Source organism: Ailuropoda melanoleuca, chromosome 7 (assembly GCF_002007445.2).
Source record: "Ailuropoda melanoleuca isolate Jingjing chromosome 7, ASM200744v2, whole genome shotgun sequence".
In the NCBI taxonomy this organism is placed as follows: domain Eukaryota; kingdom Metazoa; phylum Chordata; class Mammalia; order Carnivora; family Ursidae; genus Ailuropoda; species Ailuropoda melanoleuca.
Window position 1 is genome coordinate 8,650,853 of NC_048224.1, and position 20,473 is coordinate 8,671,325.

Sequence of the window (20,473 nt, forward strand, 5' to 3'; positions counted from 1 at the left end):
TTTTGCCCAGTGGATGAATCCTTCAAGAAGCCATTCTCACAGCCTGTGATCAAAGAAGAGGAGAGGTGTAGCTGCTGCAGCTGGTAGAGCAAGAACAGCCCAGAAATCAACAGGTACCTCCAAACACACTGTACTGCTAACCTCAACCCCAGCCCATCACCGGTGCTACAGAATCGAAGCAAAGGAATGCCACCATTTTCTCTCCACTTTAAGTCTTGTTCCTTTATAGGGAGGATCTACAAAGCTAAAAAAACAAAGGACAAGCACGAACAAAGGATATAATTGTTCGACTAAGTCAGATACTAATGAATTTATAAACTAACCTGCCCCTAAATAGTCCAGGCTTAGGCTTACTACAAACAAACCCATAAACTTTCTTTTACATTATCTGTAGGGCTTGGGTGATTTTTATATTCTTTCTGCTTTGTGATGTTTTTTCCAAGTTTCAAAAATGATCATGCACTATTTTTAATGATGGGGGAAAAAAGTATATATTTTGAGCAGTTTAAATTCAAATTCATGAAGGGGACATTCAAATATTAATTTAAGGAAAAACCCTCTGATCACCCCCTGTACTATCACACACAGCTTACGATAGTTCTCTGGAAAAAATGCAGGAACAGTATATTATTTTTAGTCCTTTTCATGTGAGGAAGTTAGAATATATCACTACCCAATGTATTTCTAATATAATTTTAGACCTTATCGAACTCTTCCAAAAAGTACTTTTCAAAGTACTTTGAAAAGTCAGTACTTAAATGTTGCAGTTTTTCTAATTTTATCTTCTCTGTTTCCTACACTGACAACACACTTCCATGCTATTTTAAGTTTTGATATTAAAATACCTGTAATAATATATTCCTGAATTGTTTTCAAACTTGTTACTTTATATATACATTTATGACCGCAACCTGATTTTTAACGTATCTACCTATTTGCTGAAAATGGGTTTATTCCTTGATTGAAAGAACTGGCTCTCACAGGTGGACATCAGTAGACACTATCATGCATTCTTGACACTAGCCCCATTTCAATCTTTGGCAGATCTGAAAGATGCAGTACACCAGGCCCGTGCGCATGTCAACAAGCTATATGCTTTTATGGAAGATGGAAAGTGAAGGTCCGTTGCAATAGATGGAGTCACTGGAAAGGTACTTCCTTTCACCCTCATTTTACATTTTTATTAGAAACTGGGATTAAAATAAAAAAACAAGGGGCGCCTGGGTGGCACAGTGGTTAAGCGGCTGCCTTCAGCTCAGGGCATGATCCCGGCGTTATGGGATCGAGCCCCACGTCAGGCTCCTCAGCTATGAGCCTGCTTCTTCCTCTCCCACTCCCCCTGCTTGTGTTCCCTCTCTCGCTGGCTGTCTCTATCTCTGTCTAATAAATAAATTAAAAAAAAATCTTTAAAAAAAAAAAAATAAATAAAAAATAAAATAAAATAAAAAAACAAGGTAACCAAATCTGCAAAAATAAATAAATAAAGCTGGAAAAGGTAGCAGGGAATGGACCACAAAAAAGTAATGCACTGAATGAAAGGGTCAAATTTAGTAAATTAAAGTTTAATTTTCACTTACAAACATCTAGGAGCACCATACTGCAGGCACTATATCAGGTGTTAGATACATTAAGTCATACAGTTCATGATCTCCAAGATGATATCTGAGAATAAATTCTAGATTTTAAATAACATAAGTTTTTACCACCATGTTGCTAAGTCACATCTTTTTTTTTCCCTAAGATTTTATTTATTTATTTATTTGTTTGTTTGTTTATTTATTTATTTATTTGAGAGAGAGAGCACAAGCTGGGGAGGGGGACAGGGGGAAAGAGAGAAGGAGACTCCCCTCTGAGCAGGGAACCCAATATGGGGCTCGATCTCAGAACCCTAGGATAATGACCTGAGCCAAAGGCAGATGTTTAATCTACTGAGCCACCAGTTACATCTTTTTTTATCCTGCTTATAAGCTCCTAAATTTGGATCAAAAGTCCAGCTAGGGGCACCTGAGTGGCTCAGTTGGTTGAGCATCCAAATCTTGACTTCAGCTCAGGTCATCATCTCAGGGTCCTGGGATCAAGGCCCTGTAGGGCTCCACGCTCAGCAGGGAGTCGGCCTGAGGAGGCTCTCTCTCCCTCTCCCTCTACCTCTCCCCTGCCCCCTAGTGTGCACGCGATCTCTCTCTCTAAAATAAATGAATGAATTAAAAAAAAAAATGTCCAACCAAAACCTTGCATACATGTCAGCAAGCTGTCTGCCAAGCATCCCCCAGGCAGGCCTGCCACACAAGTGGAGAACCTGACTGCCTGGATAAACAGACAAAGGAGCGAGTGGAAGTCAGCAGTACTCCCATCTGCTCCCAACAATACACCTGGCCTGAGAACCACCGTGTTTTAAGAGCACAATAACTGGAAATGCAACTAGCAGCCAATAGCCAGGGATAGAAAGGACACAAAGCCAGTTCAGTAGAAGAAAGAGTTCAAGAGAGTGGAGAAGTTTAATTCACAAACAAGAAGAGTTGGAGGAAAGCAGAGAAAAGGAAAGAACAAACAATCCCTCCCTTGCTCACTTGAGGAAGATTCCAATGTCCCCTTCTAGACCACCTTCTCTGGACTGCATCCTACTCCCAAATGACTCAGAAAGACATAAAATAATGTGCATATAGAGAAAGAATAATAAAACAACTGTGGCAAAATGTTTAAAATGGATTAGGGATATACAAAAGTTCTCTTATTCTCATACTCTTTTGCTCAGTTTGACATTATTGCAAAATAAGGTGTTTTTAAAAGACAACTAGGATGACCTTGGAGCAAAGGGCAAATGAGAGTGCCCATGGACCTCAGGCATCCTAGCCAATGCCAGTGGGGAATGCCAAGCCCTTGAAGTCATACCAACAGATCCAGCTATCTCAGGTACTTTGGTGGCAGGGACAGTGACCACAGAAGTTAATAAAAAACAAGTGGGTGGGGCTGTCAACCAGAGGGCAATTCCCAGAGTAGGGCTCTATATTCATGGAACTTCTCGCACCCAGGTACTATTGAGAAAGAGGGACAGGGGAGCCTTTGAGAAGGAAGATATAGGCCTGATGCAGAGTTTAAATTTTTACTTGACTGGGCACTTACCTCTCCCACTCCCCCCAAGAAAACATGAGTCACTCTAAAAGAGACTATTTAAAATGTGAACAGATGACAGGATCTTTTATCAACAACTACATGTTTTCTTCTGTCCTCACCGGGGATGAGAGTTCCAGAACAAAGTGAGAACAGATGAAAAGAACAGAAGCTAATTTTCATGTATAATATAAAGCACACCTCAGACCCTACTCACTAAGAAAATGGACAGCAGGAGACTTACTGTTTCTTCAGGAAAAAAAGAAAGAAACTGCCCCAACAGATGCTGTTTCTCTTGCCTGCAGACAGAACAAATCAGACAGAGCTGGGAACTAACACCAGAGCCTGTATCTTTTCAAATTCTTTCCTTAAGCAAACTGTACTCCTTCACAGTATTTCAAACAAACAATGGAATGTCAGATTGGCAAGAGATATACAGGCAGCTCCAATTTCATTTTGCTGGTTTTTAATTAAAAAAAAAATCCCTTCCCAATTGAAGGGTTTTCTTATTTCTAACAGAAAGCTGTTACCTACTCTAGCAATCACCCTTTCTCACTGCCCTACCTGCAGTGTGATGTCAGAGAAAGCGTGCTGGGACGCAAGGCTGAGCTCTGGGACGCAAGGCTGAGCGCTGGGTGTCTGTCCCAGGCGTGCCGGGCACTTGTAAGCAGCGACACACTGGACCGTTCGCTCAATGCTAGGGATCTCAGTGACCTCGTGTGCAAAAACAAAGAAAGGATACAAACCATAGAAAGCAGAGAGGTGGAGGCCAGGGGCTGGGGATAGAGGGCAGTGGGGAGTTATTGCTTAATGAGTAGAGAGTTTCCCTTTGTCCAGATGAAAGAATTCTGGAGATGGACGGCGGTGATGGGGGCACGACCGTGGGAATGTACCGAACGCCACTGAACTGCACACTGAAAAGTGGTGAAGATGGTAGAGTTTGTGTTAGGTGTATCTTACCACAATAAAAAGAAACCGGGAAGAAAAAAAAAGCATACACCGAGACAAAGAGCCAGAGGAGGGATAACAATACCTGCCCCAGCTACCTCATGAGGAAGTTACCAGGAGGAATGTGCTCCATTTTGTAAAATCACTTTTGGGGCTGAAATACTACATAAATGCAGTGCTGATGTTGTCAAAAGAGTTAAGTGATTGGGGCCAAGAACTTCCCTTTAGACAGCCCACTGCGTTCTAGCTACTGGGCAGCCGGGTATTTCCTGCAGCCCTGGGGGCGGAGGATCCTTAGGCAGCACTTGGCCGGTTTCAGTTTGTCCCCCAAAGGAGGAATGCAGGTATTTCCAAGAGGAAGAGTAAACGCAGGTTTTCAGTGTGACACTGCAAGGGGCTGGGGCGGGGTGAAGGATGTTTATCATTTCTTCTCAAACATTACGAACTACAACAAAGAGTAGCCAGAAGAGAAATTTTTAAAAAGCAATGCTGGAAAAAAGTTTTCCTTTCATTTGGCTCAGAATCCATAACGGAGAGACAAAAATAAAGGCTACCTGGAAGTCATTTTTTTTTTTCAGGCTACATGATGTGCTTCTCTTCTGGGTTCCTTGGTCAGAATTTAAAACTCATCATGGTTAGATTATTGCTTTACATTCAGTTGTGGGAGGTAAATGATGAGCTTTTTAAGAACAGGAATTCTCTGTCTTAGCACAGAGATGCTCAATGAGTTTTTGATGAATAAATGACATTTATATTAATTCTATATTAGCACCCTTGTGCCAAATACATTCTCAATACCTTATATTTTATATCATGTATGTAGATGGAAAATACCCATGAATGTTAACATGGGAGTCCTTCATTTACAAACAAGAAGCTTTCAGGAAATAGTAGGTAAAACAAAAACAAACCAGAAGGGGAAGCATATAAGTACTCAAGTAATTAAAGTTTAATTTTCCCTAGCTCTTCAATGTGTGTCTGTTTTCATAGTGTGTTGTATATATTCAGCCTGTGATATCAAGCAGGCACACAAAATGGTTTTGGTATACAGGGATATTATTGCTTTAAAAACAAAAACCAAAAACACCTAAGCTAATATGAAGGAGGGGTGCTGGCACATAAATGTTATATATTAGGACTTGGTTTGCTGGATCACAGAGAGGCTCAAATTCTGCCCCACCCAGTAGTCAAGAGGATAATGACTATATAATCCCAAAGCACAAGAGAAATTCAAGTTTTGTTCCCATACTTCCCTGCTTGCTAAAATAGAGTCATCTATAAGGACTTGAAAGAAGATATTCTATAACCCACCAATACAAAAACAATCACCAAAGAAATCCATTCATACTACTTGAATGGTCTCTAAAGACCTTCCACACCTGTGGACTGATGAAATATCAAAAGAAAAGTAAACCATCCATGAAATTCCTATCAAACTCATACCCACATAATCTGCCCATATATGCAGTCTGCCCTTTCTAAAATGAGCCAGGTGTGCCCTGGCTGGCTCAGTCAGTGGAGCGGGATTCTTGATCTCAGTGTTGTGAGTTTGAGCCCCACACTGGATGTAGAGATTACTTAAACAATGGGCCAAAGACATAAGTGTAAATGTGGTGTTAAAAAGTGGAAAGCATGGGCACCTGGGTGGCTCAGTTGGTTGAGTGTCTGACTCTTGATTTCAGCTCAGGTCATGATCTCAGGGTCATGGAATCAAGCCCCGTTGGGGGGCTTCGTGCTCTCATGGAGTCTGCTTGTCTCTCTCCCTCTGCCTCTCCCCCCACTCTCTCTCTCTCTCTCTAGTAAATAAATAAATAAGATCTTTTTTTTTTCTTAAGTGGAAAGCAAGGGCAACATGTTAGGAAGATCTCTGGGTATACAGCACCAAAAAAAAAAAAAAATCATTTTTCGTAACACATGTATCCAGGAGTACACATGACTTTATTTAAAAAAAAATAAAAGGAGGAGAGGGCTGTCTACACCCCAAGCAATCTATGGCTAAGGGACAGTACAACAGCTTTTCAAGGGGCACCTCATCTTCCTCATCTATAAAATAGGAAGGACAAATTACCACAGTTTTCATTGAAAAAACAAAGACTTAGCATGGGTACTGGGACTGAAAGAGACATTTTTAAAAGATTCTAGTTCATTTTTTCCCCACTAAAGATATGAAAATCTTTAGTGGATGACACAGCAAACAAGGAAACTACAGAGGGCCTCAAAATCCCCTACTTCATGACAGGCCTCAAGCTTTCTACTAATCAAATGAGAAGGTTGTCACTGTGTTGGAAATCAAACATATCTGCTATACAAACAATGACTGATACTTATCTCTTTGTGTGTATATACGTACATACATACATACGTACATATACATACACATATGTTAAATTCTCAGCCTATGCCATAAAGCCTATTAAGCTCTAAATTATCGATAACTTTGGGCAGAGTATTAGAACCAGGAGCGAGGTATCATATAGGATTGAGGCACACTCTTCCCCACCCCCCACCACAGTCTCCACTCTGGGTCCAGGTCATCCTGTCTAAACACAAGTCCATGCAATCCTCACAATGAAAATACTTCAGTGGTCTGTCACCGCCCTTGCCACAGCTACTTGGCAAGGCACCCCTGACATCTGTCTTCCTCTGACCAGCCTAAACTCACTAGAACTGCAGGACTCCCAAGCTTCTTGATAAACCCTGAAGAGAACATGGTGAAGGGGATCAGAGTATGTCACCCTGAAAGATGTTACTTTGACATATTGTTTTGAGCTAAAGCGATTAGCTCTCACCCTTCCCATCCTAGCCTAAAAGCAGAGCATAAATTTCCTTTTTGTAAAGGTGTTTCCCTTTCCCACATCAGGAAGAGAATTACTTCAGGGATAAATCTTACTATCTGAGAGGACTCGTATCGCATAGCAAACCTTACTAAAAAATCCTTACCACACATTTCCTAGTCATCTTCCTACAATTTAATGCTCATCCAGAAGCCTAAAACCCCTTCTTTGGCCTAGCCTCTTCTGCACACTTCATCATACCTCGTTAAGATAGCATACAAATGGGGCGCCTGGGTGGCTCAGTCAGTTAAGCAGCCAACTCTTGATTTTGGCTCAGGTCATGATCTCAGGATTGTGAGATCCAGCCCCACGTCGGGCTCTATGCTGGGTATGGAGCCTGATTAAGATTCTCCCTCTGCCCCTCCACTCTCCCTCTCTTTAAAAAAAAAAAAAAGTATCTAAGCCCCAAATTCTAACCACCTCCTTAAGGTACGTTTTTTGATGAACTCCCATGTGTGTACGCAATTAAACTTTTTTTCCCCTCCTGCTAATCTGTCTTTTGTCCGTTTAATTTGCAGGACCCAGGAAATACATTTAAGAGGGTAGAGGAGAAAGTCTGGCCACTCCTATACAACAGACTCTCATACCTCAAGGCCTTTTTACTTAATAAACCCTCCTGCTATACCCGATGGATCGTGCCCTGTATCTAGCAGGACCTGCCTCAATTCAGACATCGCCTCTTTCAGAAGGCCTTCCCAGCTCAGCCTCTGCCCAGACTCCTGCCCATCACCCCAGGTTAGGTTAGTCACCCCTCATCTTGGCTCCCACAGAACCCTGACCTTCTCCACACCACTGCATTTATCCCACTACATCCCAATAACAGTTTCCTTTTTTTTTTTTTTACTAAGTTTCCTATCTGTATCCCCCAATAAATTCTAAAAGCCTGAACGACTATTAATAAGCCAAGATACTTTCTCTGTTTAAAAAAAAAAATCCTAACTAGTTCACTTGCAAGCAACCATCAGGCAGCACAGGCAGGTGAATCAGGGCTCTGAGGGAAGGCAGGTCAGGCCGCCAGGGATTCTTTTTCAAAGCCAAAGCCAGCCAAACACCTTTATTCATTCAGGCTCTTGCTGTTATTTTTGCTTTGTTTTGTTTTACCTGGATGGTTGGTTTTGGTCTGTTCTTTGCTTTTAATTCTGCTTTTGGTTTCTTAGTATCTTCTAACACACTCCAATGAAATAAACAGCAGCTAGGAAATCTGGTTACTGGCCCCATTTTAACTTGTGTGACCTCTGTTCTTGCTCTCTACCTGTGTAAACTGAGGGAGTAGTAAAAGAATGGTTCTTAAACTTAGTTGCCCACAGTCACCAGGGAAGCCTGTAATAAACACTGTTCTCCCTCTGGAACTCAGGTCACTGGTGAGCAGCCGGGTTTGGAGACCACCAGAAGGGGCAGAGACTGGAAACAAGTCACACCTGCGATCAAGTTCTAATTCCTCCATTTACTTCCTGTGTGACCTGCAGCAATTTCACCTCTCTGTACCTTGGTTTACGTGCTTGTTACAGCAGAGATAGTTAAGTAGTTTATAGGATCGAAGGGAAGATTAATGTATGCAGAATACCCACTAGTGGCTGGCCCACTGCAGATGCTCGACCCCCGTCCTGTGTATTCCTCATTGCACCTTATCACTTCTCCACTGTGGCCCTTAACAGTTTCCAGCCGGCAGGGGGTCACTGCCAGATTCTCCACCCCACCCCCGGTGCCTAGCACAGTTCCCATAATAGTGCCCAGCATCACAGCAGACACTCAATAAATATTTATTGAATTAATGAATCAGTAAGATACTAAAATATACTAACATAACCAATTTCCCTTCCCCTCCCACTAGACTTAACTATTAAGTGCCTCCAAAGCAGGGACCATTTCTTATTTACTGATCTGAAACCAGCACTTAATACGGTGCCTATCATATACTTGTTGAACTAATCAAATTATTTTCATAATCTCTTTCCAGCTCAAGTATACCAAGGATCTGTCACTTCAGAAGATCTGGGACAGAATTAGTTGCAAGTATTTATATGCCCTGTATATGGCCACAAACTATCTACACTTAGACAGTTGAAAAATTACCACAGTTGTAATGAAATGATGAGGTAGTTTTTGAATGCTTCCCTCACCTGCTAAAAATAACTGCTCCATGAGGGCACATATAATATCTTGTTCAGCATCATATCCCCAGAGCCTGGCAAGAGCTTTGCAACAAATATAAATGTTTATTGAATGAACAAATGAATACATGTAAGTTCCTTATAAGTCTAGGTGAGGCAGAATTTCCTATTTTTAGGAATCCTTCCCAAGTTGCTACATTTAGGTTTAACAAAATGTTAAAAATAAAAACAGCAAATGTTTGATCTCTGGGTGGTAGAGTTTCTTTTTTAAAATCCTTTATTTCTTTCACACTGCAGGAAATCAACCAAAATACTGATACCCACAAAGCTCATATAATATGTCCCCCTCAGTCAAATATATTCTATATCTACAAAGATGACTGTTACTAGCTGTTGTTTAAAAGTATTTTGACTCCTGACAGCAAATCAACTTTTAGGAATTGCTTTAGCTATTGTGATTTTTAAGATAAAGGAATGAGACCAGTAACCAAATGATATGAATCACTGAAATCATAAGACTTTTCATTTAACAAAGACAAATCAAGAACATACGGGGGTTTTGATGGGAACCAAAACTTAACCTCTACCTTTACAAAATGTTCCAAAATTGATTCCATAATAATTCAGGAAGGATACAGTTCTAGCCTCCAGTGGATTCCAAAGGGGGAAAGTGGGACACAGTGACTAAGGACAGATGTTTAGGCTAAAGAATCTACGTCATCAGAAAAAAATGGCACCAATTCAAATGCACAATTAGAAAGGGGTGGTCATGCAAAGGTCACTTTTTGGTAACTCCCACCCCCTGTAATCTGCTACAAAGACACCAGGAGAAGCCAATGCAGGGCTTCACGATAAGAGGTAAAGTCTAGTAGGACTATCAACCCCCACTATTCTGAGAGCGTGCCAGTGTACTTCATCTTTCGTTAAGGTTTTAATCACCCTAACAAAACAACACCCTATAATGAACCCAGCAAAGACCATAAGACGGACACAGTGAATCCACAGTGAGCCGTCATCACCCTTCCATTGTTCTACGACTCCGTGCACACCTTGCAGCAGCAGTAAGCCAGCCATGGCATCCCGAGAAGACCACGTCCTCTGCAGCAGCAAGATTCACTATTTTCTCGGTTTCAGCACTCACCCTCAGGAAGCCCCAGAAAAGGGAGGGGGAGGGGTTGGGGGAGAGCCCTGGCCAGCTTGACAGGAAGCCTTTAATAAAGACAATGTCAAATAACAAAAACTGCAGGTCTCCAATGAGATTTAACTCCTATTTTTAAAATTCTCATGGCTTTCCTTAAATTAAATCCTCACCCATCTAAACAGAACGCTGCAATCAGACCCCCAGGAACAGCTTTAAAAATGCAACATACTCACAGATTTAGAGCAGCTGTAACTTTGGAGGAATGAGTCTAGCCTCACTGTGGAGATGCCTTTCCCTCTCTTCTACCAGATTTTTTAAGGCAAACAAAAAGAAGACGACAGTTCTCAAGTTAAAGGCCAACAAAAATCCTCAGTTCCTGTTTTATTTCTTGGTCTCCAGTGAGACTCTCAATTAAAGGGCATAAGAAGAGAAGTTGCCGAGGCTGCAGACAGCATCCCAGAGCTTCCCAGAGCAGAATTTAAGACATGTCAGTTAAAGTGGCAGCTACACTCACTGCCGTGGCTGACGCTTCTGCGGGAAGGGATGCCGGGAGATTTTTTTCCCCAGTCCCTGCTGCAGCCTAATTCTGATCCATCACTGTTTAATTATCCTAGGGAAACAGGCAAGACAAACACAAATGGCCTGAATTTATCAATTCTCCAGGGTCTCTTGGGGATTTTTCACCTAATCCAAGGATCCATCTCCATCTAAAGAGGGCCAACTGAGGAATAAAATGACTTCTTGTTCATTTTAAGGAAAATACAAGAGCAGGCAGATATTCCCAGGTTAGAGTTAACTTTTATATCCCAGATACTTCTTTAAAACACTAAAATAAGGGAAAATCAAGTTCTCTGAGGTTTTTAATCTAACAGGCTAAATGCACAAAATTTAAATTAGCAAAGTGAAATACACATATGACATGACAGTCACCCCAATATAGCTCTAAATGGCACTGTAAAATTAACATTAGATAAATGATACTTGAGCTGGTTTTGATGAAACTAAAAGAAAAAAAAAGTAGGTTTAGAGACAGTCAGTGACTTTGCAGCTTTCCTGTTTTGCCTTAAGTGCTCTTCCACATACTAGAACTGAACCACTTTTACGAAGGGGCTCACCATTTTATCTGATTATGAAAGTATCAGGTAATGTAGTCTAACATTTCCTGATTATAAATAATAAACTCCTTGAAGAGAAATGGAAAACCAAGAAGAAATAATCACAGCCATAATCTCATGACCCAAGATAACCAGTCTAATATTTTATAATATTTATTTCTTTTTTATTATATTTTTATTATATTTATAATATATATTATTGTATTATATATTATTATATGTATAATATATATTATTGTATTTATAATATTTTATTTCTTTATTTTCCTCCATGTATATATGGAAACTGTATATACATACAGTTTTCTTTAATACTATTGTTTTACATGTTGTATACTACCTTTTCCACATGGCATTGTTATGATTATTTACCCATACGTGTGACCCATTTCTAAAAGTGCTCCAAAGAGTTAGCATATGCAATGACAGCCAGTCAACATACACTTTGTGCACCTACTGTGTGCTAGGCACAGGGGACATAATAGTGAGCAAAACACACATGGTTCCTGCTTCTTGGAGCTCAGTCCAGCAGGAAAGCCAGATATTCAGCAAATGATAGCATATATGATAGGTACTGTAGTTCAAAGAAGAACTATAAGACACTTTAGAAATATGTAAGACACTTGATCTTGTGAAGGTCAAGGTTTCTCAAGGAATGGCGAGCCCAACTCCAAAATTATTAGTCAGTGTATTTCACACCTACACTTTCCCATCAATATGAATATCTTTTTATCTTTTTTTAAAGAAAGATTTATTTATTTATGTGAGTGGGGGTGGGGCAGAGGAACAGAATCTTCAAGCAGACTCTGTGCTGAGCAGGGAACTGGATGCAGGGCTCAATCCCACGACCCATGAGATTATGACCTGAGCTGCAACCAAGAGCTGGACGCTTAACCAACTGAGTCACCCAGGCGCCCCATGAATATCTTTTAATCTAATATTCTTTTCTCCTATATCAAAAGAAACTTTAAGTCCAGCTATATTTTTGTGAATAATATGCAATATCTAAGAAAATAATCGATCTAACTTGTATTTGAACATAATCTTTGCGAAATTACAACAGGTAACCCACCCAGGTAATTTCAGACATCCCTAAAATTATGAGTTACATGTTTCTAAAGAAATCTTCAATTAAAATTAACTTAGCCATGCTCAGAATCTCAGAAAGCCTAAAAGACTCCTTTGAGAATGTTGGAAGAAGTACGACAATTTGACATGAATCTGATATAACCATAATGATGCATTCTAAGGAAAAAAACACCACATATCCAAATAAGTTAGGTAGATGTTCCAGGTGATCAAGGTCAACATCAATAGTGATAAATTATGTTGGTAGCAGGTACTCTTGAAATGATATGGTAATAATGACACTTTATCCCTGTGGTCTTCCTCTCCAAAACCCATAGCCCCACTCTCACCATGAGAAAAGCACCAGACAAATTCCAATGATGGCATCCGACAAAGTATCTGACTAGTACTCCTCGAAACCATCAAGGTCATCAAAAAGAAAGAAAAGCCTGAGAACCATCACAGCCAATTAAGGAAAAACTAAGTAAATCTGAATAAAGTATGTACTTTAGTCAGTGATAACATATTGACATTGGTTCATTCACTATAATAAATTATGCTACTAATGTCAGATGTTAATAATGAGGGTATATGGAAACTCTCTGTACTATCCTCTTGACCTTTCTGTAAATCTAAAACTGTTCAAAAAATAAAGTCTGTTTTTTAAAAACACCCTCTCCCAAATTGAAATTAACTTTACTTTTTCTGGTCATTAGTAAAACATGTCCCATAAAAATTTAGACAATACAAAAAGGTATAAGGGCTTTTTTGAAAATATAAATACCCTATAATCCTACCATGTTCAGAAAACCAATTCCAAACAAAATAATTTTTTTGCTTATGTGTGCATCGTTCGACCATACATGGTATTTTTAGCTGTGTTAAACTCAATAATGGTTCCCAAAGATATCCAAGTCCTAATCCCTAAAACCTGTGAATGTTACCTTATATGAGAAAAGCGACTTTGCAGGTGTAATAAAATTAAGGATCTTGAGATGGGGAGATTATCCTGGATTATCTAAGTGTGATCTAAATGCAATCATAAGCCGGAAGAGGTTGTGACCAGAACACCTGGGTGGCTCAGTCCAACTCTTAGTTTCAAGTCAGGTCATGAACTCTTGGTTGTGAGACAGAGCCCCACATCAGGCTCCACTCTGAGGGTGGAGCCTGTTTGGGATTCTTTTTCTCCTTTCCCCCTGCCCTTTCCCCATCACCTCCTGCTGCTCATACTCACTTCTAAAAAAAAATTAAAAATAAAAATAAAAGCTGTTAAAAAAAAAAAAAAAGATGTTGTGACCATGGAAGCAGGGCTATTTGAAAATACCATGCTTCTGGCTTTGAAGTTGGAGGAAAGGGCCATAAGCCAAGGAATACAAAAAATGCAGCCACAGAGGCTGGAAACAGGCAATAATATGGATTCCCCCCCAGAGCCTCTAAGGGAGCAAAGTCATGGCAACACCTTGGTTTTGATTCAGTGAAAAGCATATCAGACTTCTGACCTCCAGAACTCTGAGAGAATAAATTTGTATTGTTCAAACCACCAAGTTTGTGGTCATTTGTTACAATAATTATAGCAAATGAATACAGTACCCTGAAAGATCTTTATTTCTTCTTTTTCAGTTACCTGCATATATCCCTTGGACAATTTTTTCCATCAGTGTTCTCTTTCTTGATTTGCTTTTTGGGATTAACCCTCTTTCATATATGCTTAAAATATTTTCCCAGTTAATTCTCTATTAACTTGGTTTATTGGTCAAAACTATCACTCTTTTCTCCTATTGGTATTAGGCTTAAAACATACTTTTCACCCAAATAATACAGAATTCTTTACCTTCGTTTGCTTTTAATATTTAAAAAACAAAATCTCCAACTTTTTCTCTTTATTGCTAAGAGCCATGTAAGGTTATACATCCCCACACCCACGTCCCTCTACACATCAGTCCCTGGACTAGCAGCAACACCAAAACTTGGACAGAGAACAAATGTCAAGGAGGGAGATGAGAAACCTCCTAGACACCCCCACCCCTTCACATATTCCCTATGTCAAGTCTGTCCCCTCAAACTAACTGAGTGCCTCATGTAGAGAACGGGTTTGGCAAACATTTTTCAAACTATACCAAACAGGCATGCTCCCCTTTATCCCTGGGTCTGCTGAAGTAGCTCTCAGAAATGGGAAAATGGGGGAACAGTCAAGGATAACCGTTACTTTTATTTCTCAAATATTTGTTAGATTTAAATAAATATCTTTTTTACTTTTTTAAAAAATGTTTTGGGGCGCCTGGGTGGCACAGCGGTTAAGCGTCTGCCTTCGGCTCAGGGCGTGATCCCGGCATTGTGGGATCGAGCCCCACATCAGGCTCCTCTGCTATGAGCCTGCTTCTTCCTCTCCCACTCCCCCTTGCTTGTGTTCCCTCTCTCGCTGGCTGTCTCTATCTCTGTCGAATAAATAAATAAAATCTTAAAAAAAAAAAAATGTTTTTACATCTTGAGGTAGCCATTTTGAGGCAGCATGAAAACAGTTATATCAAAATTTCTTATAATTGGAAGAGTGGTTTTATAAAAACAGCAATGCTCCCAACATGACATTATACATTCATTAATATACATATCAATTATGATATATATATTACATGTTTTATACTTTGCAATTTTTTTATTGCAAATAAATTCTTTCAGAGGTTAAAGACGTGCTACAAAATGTTTTTTTTACTTACAAAGAGCTGTCTGAAAAGGTATCTTTATACTATTTTAGTGACTAAGTTCTACCGAAAATATAGGATCCACCTAGGTATCTAAACAATAAAATTGTACTGAGACATGAGAATGTTCTTTCAAAATATATATGCTTTAAACAGTTGATCATGGAATTAATTTCCTTGTAGTAAGTACACAGAATTATTTTAATCAAAGCAAACCAATATGTTGTTGGTATGATTTCTTTTACATCGCGGGTAACTTTTTAAATGGCAAAGAATCTCTTAAATCAATGGGGATCTTACACACAGAACTTTATACACACACACACACACAAACACACACAGTTTTTTGGGGTTTTTTTTAACTGCATAAAAGTAAAGTCAAGCTAGCCCTGCAGAAAACTTTCTTACTGCCAAAAACAGAAACCAAAATCTCATAACTATATTGCCTACAGGGGAGACTAAAACTATGCCTATACTTCTAAAAATGTTAATTCATCAGAGTTACATGGAGATTTAACACATTTTGAGTTCTAGTTATAACATTCTGCTTATAGGTAATAAAAAAATACTCTGTGTTAGCCTGAAACTCACTCTGGACAATAAAAATAAAATAAGCAACACAGAAATTACTTTATGCAATAATAAAAGTCATATACAAATCCCCAAATACCTCTTTAGTTTTTTTTTTTTTAAGATTTATTTATTTATTTTAGAGAGAGAGAGCATGCAAGAGCGCACAAGCAGGAGGGACAGAGGGAGGGGGAGAGAGAGAATCTCAAGTAGACTGTCCGAGTGCGGGGCTCGATTCGGGTCTCAATCTCATGACACTGAGGTCATAACCCTGAGATCACAACCTGAGCCAAAACCGAGAGTCCGAGGCTTAACCAACTGTGCCTCCCAGGTGCCCCAAATACCTCTTTAGTTTTAAGCAATATCAGAGTCCTTTAGATTTGTTAGTGGCTAAACCTTCAGACTATTTATTAAATGTGTACGACACACGATACTGAACTACACATTATACACAAATGTACCCAATGCAAATATTACTCCCCCTTTGAGGGGTTCTACCCATGCTGTTCTACAAACACCATGCAACAAAAGGGGGACAGGGGGAAGAAGGGAAGAGAGGGAGAACCAGTGACACTGAATAATTTTCAAAACATTAGCAGTGGAGATGTTTGACACATTTCAAAAGGCAAAGTTCTCAAGTATTTGCTTTTGGGGGGTTTTATTAGTCATGTCAGGTTGCTATTTTTATCAAGATGGATGAAGGTATCAAAACAAGGCAGATAAAGATGGTAGAAAGTTAACAAGAGGCGGTCTAGCTCACTACCTCCCTGAGGATTCTGACAGCTTGTTTACATACTCCTCAGATGGAAAGAGCGTCAGCCCCCAGTTGAGAAATGGCAAAGGAGACACCAATAATCCTAGATAGTGTTTACTACGCCCAAACAATTGGACATTACCTAATTATGTATGTATTTGGGTTGAGTAACCAACCAGCTGTAACTCAATCATCATTAAAAAAAAAAAAATACACACCCCAAAAGCTCTTTTAACTTACTCTCCCTCTGAACAATCACAGACATTATCATTGTGCCCTGTACTTGGTAAATTCTCAATAAATGATGCCTGGATTTTTTTAATGCACTGAAAATCCTTGCAGTCCACTTTGAGTACTCATCTACATTTTCTGACTAGTACATTAATTCAACAAATTCATTAATTTGACACACACAAATTGAGAATTTACTATATGCCAAGCATGGTGCGTGGGTGCAGGGCACACCATAATGAGCAGAACAGACCAGTCCCACCCTCCTGGAACTTAGAGAACAAAGGAACAGATGGTCAAAAGCAAGCAACAATTAACTACAAAATGACAAATGAAATGAGAAAAACAAACTGGATGACAAGATAGGGAAGTGGGGGAGGAGTAACCCATTTAGGTGAGTCATTAAGAAAGGAAGGAAGGCATTCAAGCTGACAGGTGAGGATGATTAGGTAGAAACTCCAGCAGGAGTGGGAGGAAGTCATTCTAGTCTGAGACACCAGCTCAAATATAGGGCAGCAAAGAGCTCCCTCAGTCAAAAACCTGAAGGAAGCTTGTGGCTGGAGAGCAGTGAATGAGAGTGGAGGGTGCCCTGGACTAGGCTTCCACCTGTATGTGGAAGCCTGAGTGCCTCAAGCCTTGTGGACCATGGTAGATGGGGGGCTTCGTCCTCCAAAGACACGTAAACTCATGGACGGACGCTATGCTAAAGTAAGGGAGTGACATCATACAATTTCATTTCTAAAAGGATCACTCTGTCCTAATTCAAACAAACATGCTGTTAAAAAAAATAATTATGAGACAACCAGGGAAATTTGAACAGGGATAGCACCTTTGATGACTATTGTTAATTTTTTTAGGTGTGATAATAGTCTCATGATGCTTTTAAAAAGAGACCTAACTTATATTTGTGTACTAACTGATACCATATAAGACAGATTAGATAACAGTTCTGTATCGATGTTAATTTCCTGACTTAATCTCTTAAGGTAATTCTATAGGAGGACATCTTTGTTTTTAGGAAGTACATACTGAGATATTTAAAGGTAGAAATAAATTATAATGTCTGGAATATAATTCCAAATAACTTAGGGGTGGATTATAGATGAAATAAATTGGCCTTGAGTTCACAATTGTTGAAGATGAGTGATGAACACAGGGGAGTTCAGTTTCCTATCCTCTCCGCTTTTTGTACGTGTTTGAAATGTTTCATATTTAATTCTTTTAAAAATAAGACAACTTTGGCTGCTGTGTGGAGACTGAGTGGGGTGCTGTTGGGAAGGTGGGAGGACAGAGAACAAAAGAAGCAAGAAAACACGTTAGGCGGCTCTTAAAGTAATTCAGGCAAACCCAAGACTGCCTTGAGCTAATGAAACAGGAGAGAGTGTGAAAAGTGAACAGATGGGAAATAAATTCTGGAAGTAGACATCATCACACTTGGTATCATGGAAGTTAGGGGAAAGAGAAGCAATCAAAGAGGTCTCCCAACTATCTGGCTTGAGCAAGTGAGTGAAGATGGGAAGCCCAGGAGAGGACAACATTTCAGATGAAGAAAGCAGGTGAATATCATGAGTTCAGTCTGTAACATGTATATTAAGGTATCTGTGAAACATCCATGTGAGTGATCACATAAGCAATGACTGGAACGATTTCCCATTACAACTACTGAAATAGCCCCAGACACAGCAGCACAGAGCAGTGGCCGTGCTCAGAAGAGCACTGATGGAGGAGAGGAGGAACTCAGCCCTGGGAGCAAGGTCCCTCTGGCTCTCAGACACAACCTGGACATTGCTAGCTGGGATTGAGTGACAGTCAGAGAGGCTCCTGAGTCTGCAGAAAGGGCAACCACAATGGCAAAGGCCCTACCCAGAGGGGTTCACCAGCCATTCATTTTGCCACCAATAACACCAAGTCTTCTTCCTCCATTGGGCCTCCTTGGTAACACGAGACAACTGGACCAAAGGAGTGCCTAAGAAGCTTTCCTTTAACCTATGAAATCCTGTCAGTCCTCCCCATAGTGAATGAAAGAGAGCATTTATAGAATATATGTACCTTAACTCAAAATGTACATATATACTCTGTCTCCCAATAGCCTCATATAAAGAACTCTCATGTTGGAAGTTCCCAATACAGTAACAGGCTATTAAAGGACACCTAAAAGTACAAAAGAAAATGCAAAGAAGAGCAATTCAAGTAGTGACAATACAGGTGAAAGACGCTAGCAATATCACTCAGTCTGGGTTTTAGGAAACTTTATTTCCATTTACTATATTAACTCTGACACATGATTTTTCATCATGTAATATCCCTGAAACAAGGACACATCTTAAAATTGACAGCAACTTTGGCCTAGATCAACTTCTTAAGGAGAGGATCCACATTTGCTTCTGCCAATTACCTGAGGGCTCCACCAACCTTAAAATTAAATTACCTCCTTCAAGTTGTTTGGGCCACACTGATAACTAAAATTCAGACTGCAAACCAGCCTGTTATTCAAATTCTTAAGAGCGTTAAAAAGGTAAACGTAGGACCCATCAATTCCATTCCTAGGTATGTATGCCAGAGAACTGCAAACGTATGTCCACAGAGGACTTGTACACAATTATTCCCCGCAGCATTATTTACAGTAGCCAAAAACTGGAGAAAATCTGAATGTCCATCAACTTGTGAATAGATAAACAAAATGTGGTGGATTCATACATTTGAATATTATTCAGCCGTAAAAAAGAATGAAATAGGGGTGCCTGGGTGGCACAGCGGTTAACCGTCTGCCTTCGGCTCAGGGCGTGATCCCGGCGTTATGGGATCGACCCATATCAGGCTCCTCCACTATGAGCCTGCTTCTTCCTCTCCCACTCCCTCTGCTTGTGTTCCCTCTCTCGCTGGCTGTCTCTATCTCTGTCAAATAAATAAATAAAATCTTTAAAAAAAAATGAATGAAATACTGATACATGGTACAACATGAATGAATTTCAGAAGCCAAACACAAAAGAACACATACTGTGTGATTCTATTTATATGAAACATCTATAGAGACAAATCTAGAGACAGAAATTAGATCAGTGATTGCCTAAGGGTGGGGACAGGAATGGAGAGTGACAGTAAAGGGGCACAAAGTGTCTATTTCAGGTTATATAAAGTGCTTTAGAAATAGATTATAGTGATGACTATGAATTCTGTAAATATGCTACACTTAATTGAACTGTACACTTAAAATGGGAATTTTATGGGATGTAAGTTGACATGGAAATAGGGCTGTTTAAAAAGAAATGATCATGGCAGAGAATCTCACGAGAGGTATTTCTTTTCCCTCCCAACCTAGTACCAAGATTGAAATACACGAATTCCCTTACCATGTCATCCTGCGTGATAGTTTTATTTCACTTTCCCTTATACAAGTTCTCCTATAAAATTCTTGTGTTTTTTTTCCTCAGTGGTATGTAAGGTAATGATATAAATGCCACTGAGGGGCACTGGGGTGACTCAGTCAGTTAAGCATCCAACTCTTGGTTTCAGCCCAGATGATGATCTCAGAGTCCTGAGATGGAGCCCTCGGTGGGCTTCACACTGAGCATATAGCCTGCTTAAGAGTCTCTCTCTCCCTCGCCCTCCACCTCTACCTCCGGTGCTTGCATGCTCTCTCGCTAAAAAAATATATATATATATTAAAAATTTAAATGCTGTCTTTGATCTAATAAAATAATTGTCAACCTGGTTGAGAAAAGGCAGATGGGTTGAGGGGAGGAGTTCCTCTCCAGATTTGGGCAATAATTGTCTTGCCTAAGGGGGCGCCTGGGTGGCACAGCGGTTAAGCTTCTGCCTTCGGCTCAGGGCGTGATCCCAGTGTTATGGGATCGAGCCCCACATCAGGCTCCTCTGCTATGAGCCTGCTTCTTC

The 20,473-nt window shown here is 40.0% G+C and overlaps 1 protein-coding gene across 4 annotated transcripts in view; it reads right to left on the reverse strand.

The window, feature by feature from the left end:
- The window catches only part of TTC39B (tetratricopeptide repeat domain 39B), a 124,315-nt gene that overhangs the window by 61,451 nt on the left and 42,391 nt on the right, over positions 1-20,473 (reverse strand). The window contains exon 1 of one of the 4 annotated variants that reach the window (XM_011220643.3): positions 10,376-10,996. The exons of the other annotated variants lie outside the window; for them this stretch is intronic. The gene's annotated coding sequence lies outside the window, so the exon portion shown is untranslated. Of the gene's footprint in view, positions 1-10,375; positions 10,997-20,473 lie in introns of those variants that run through there. 4 annotated transcript variants of the gene reach the window in all.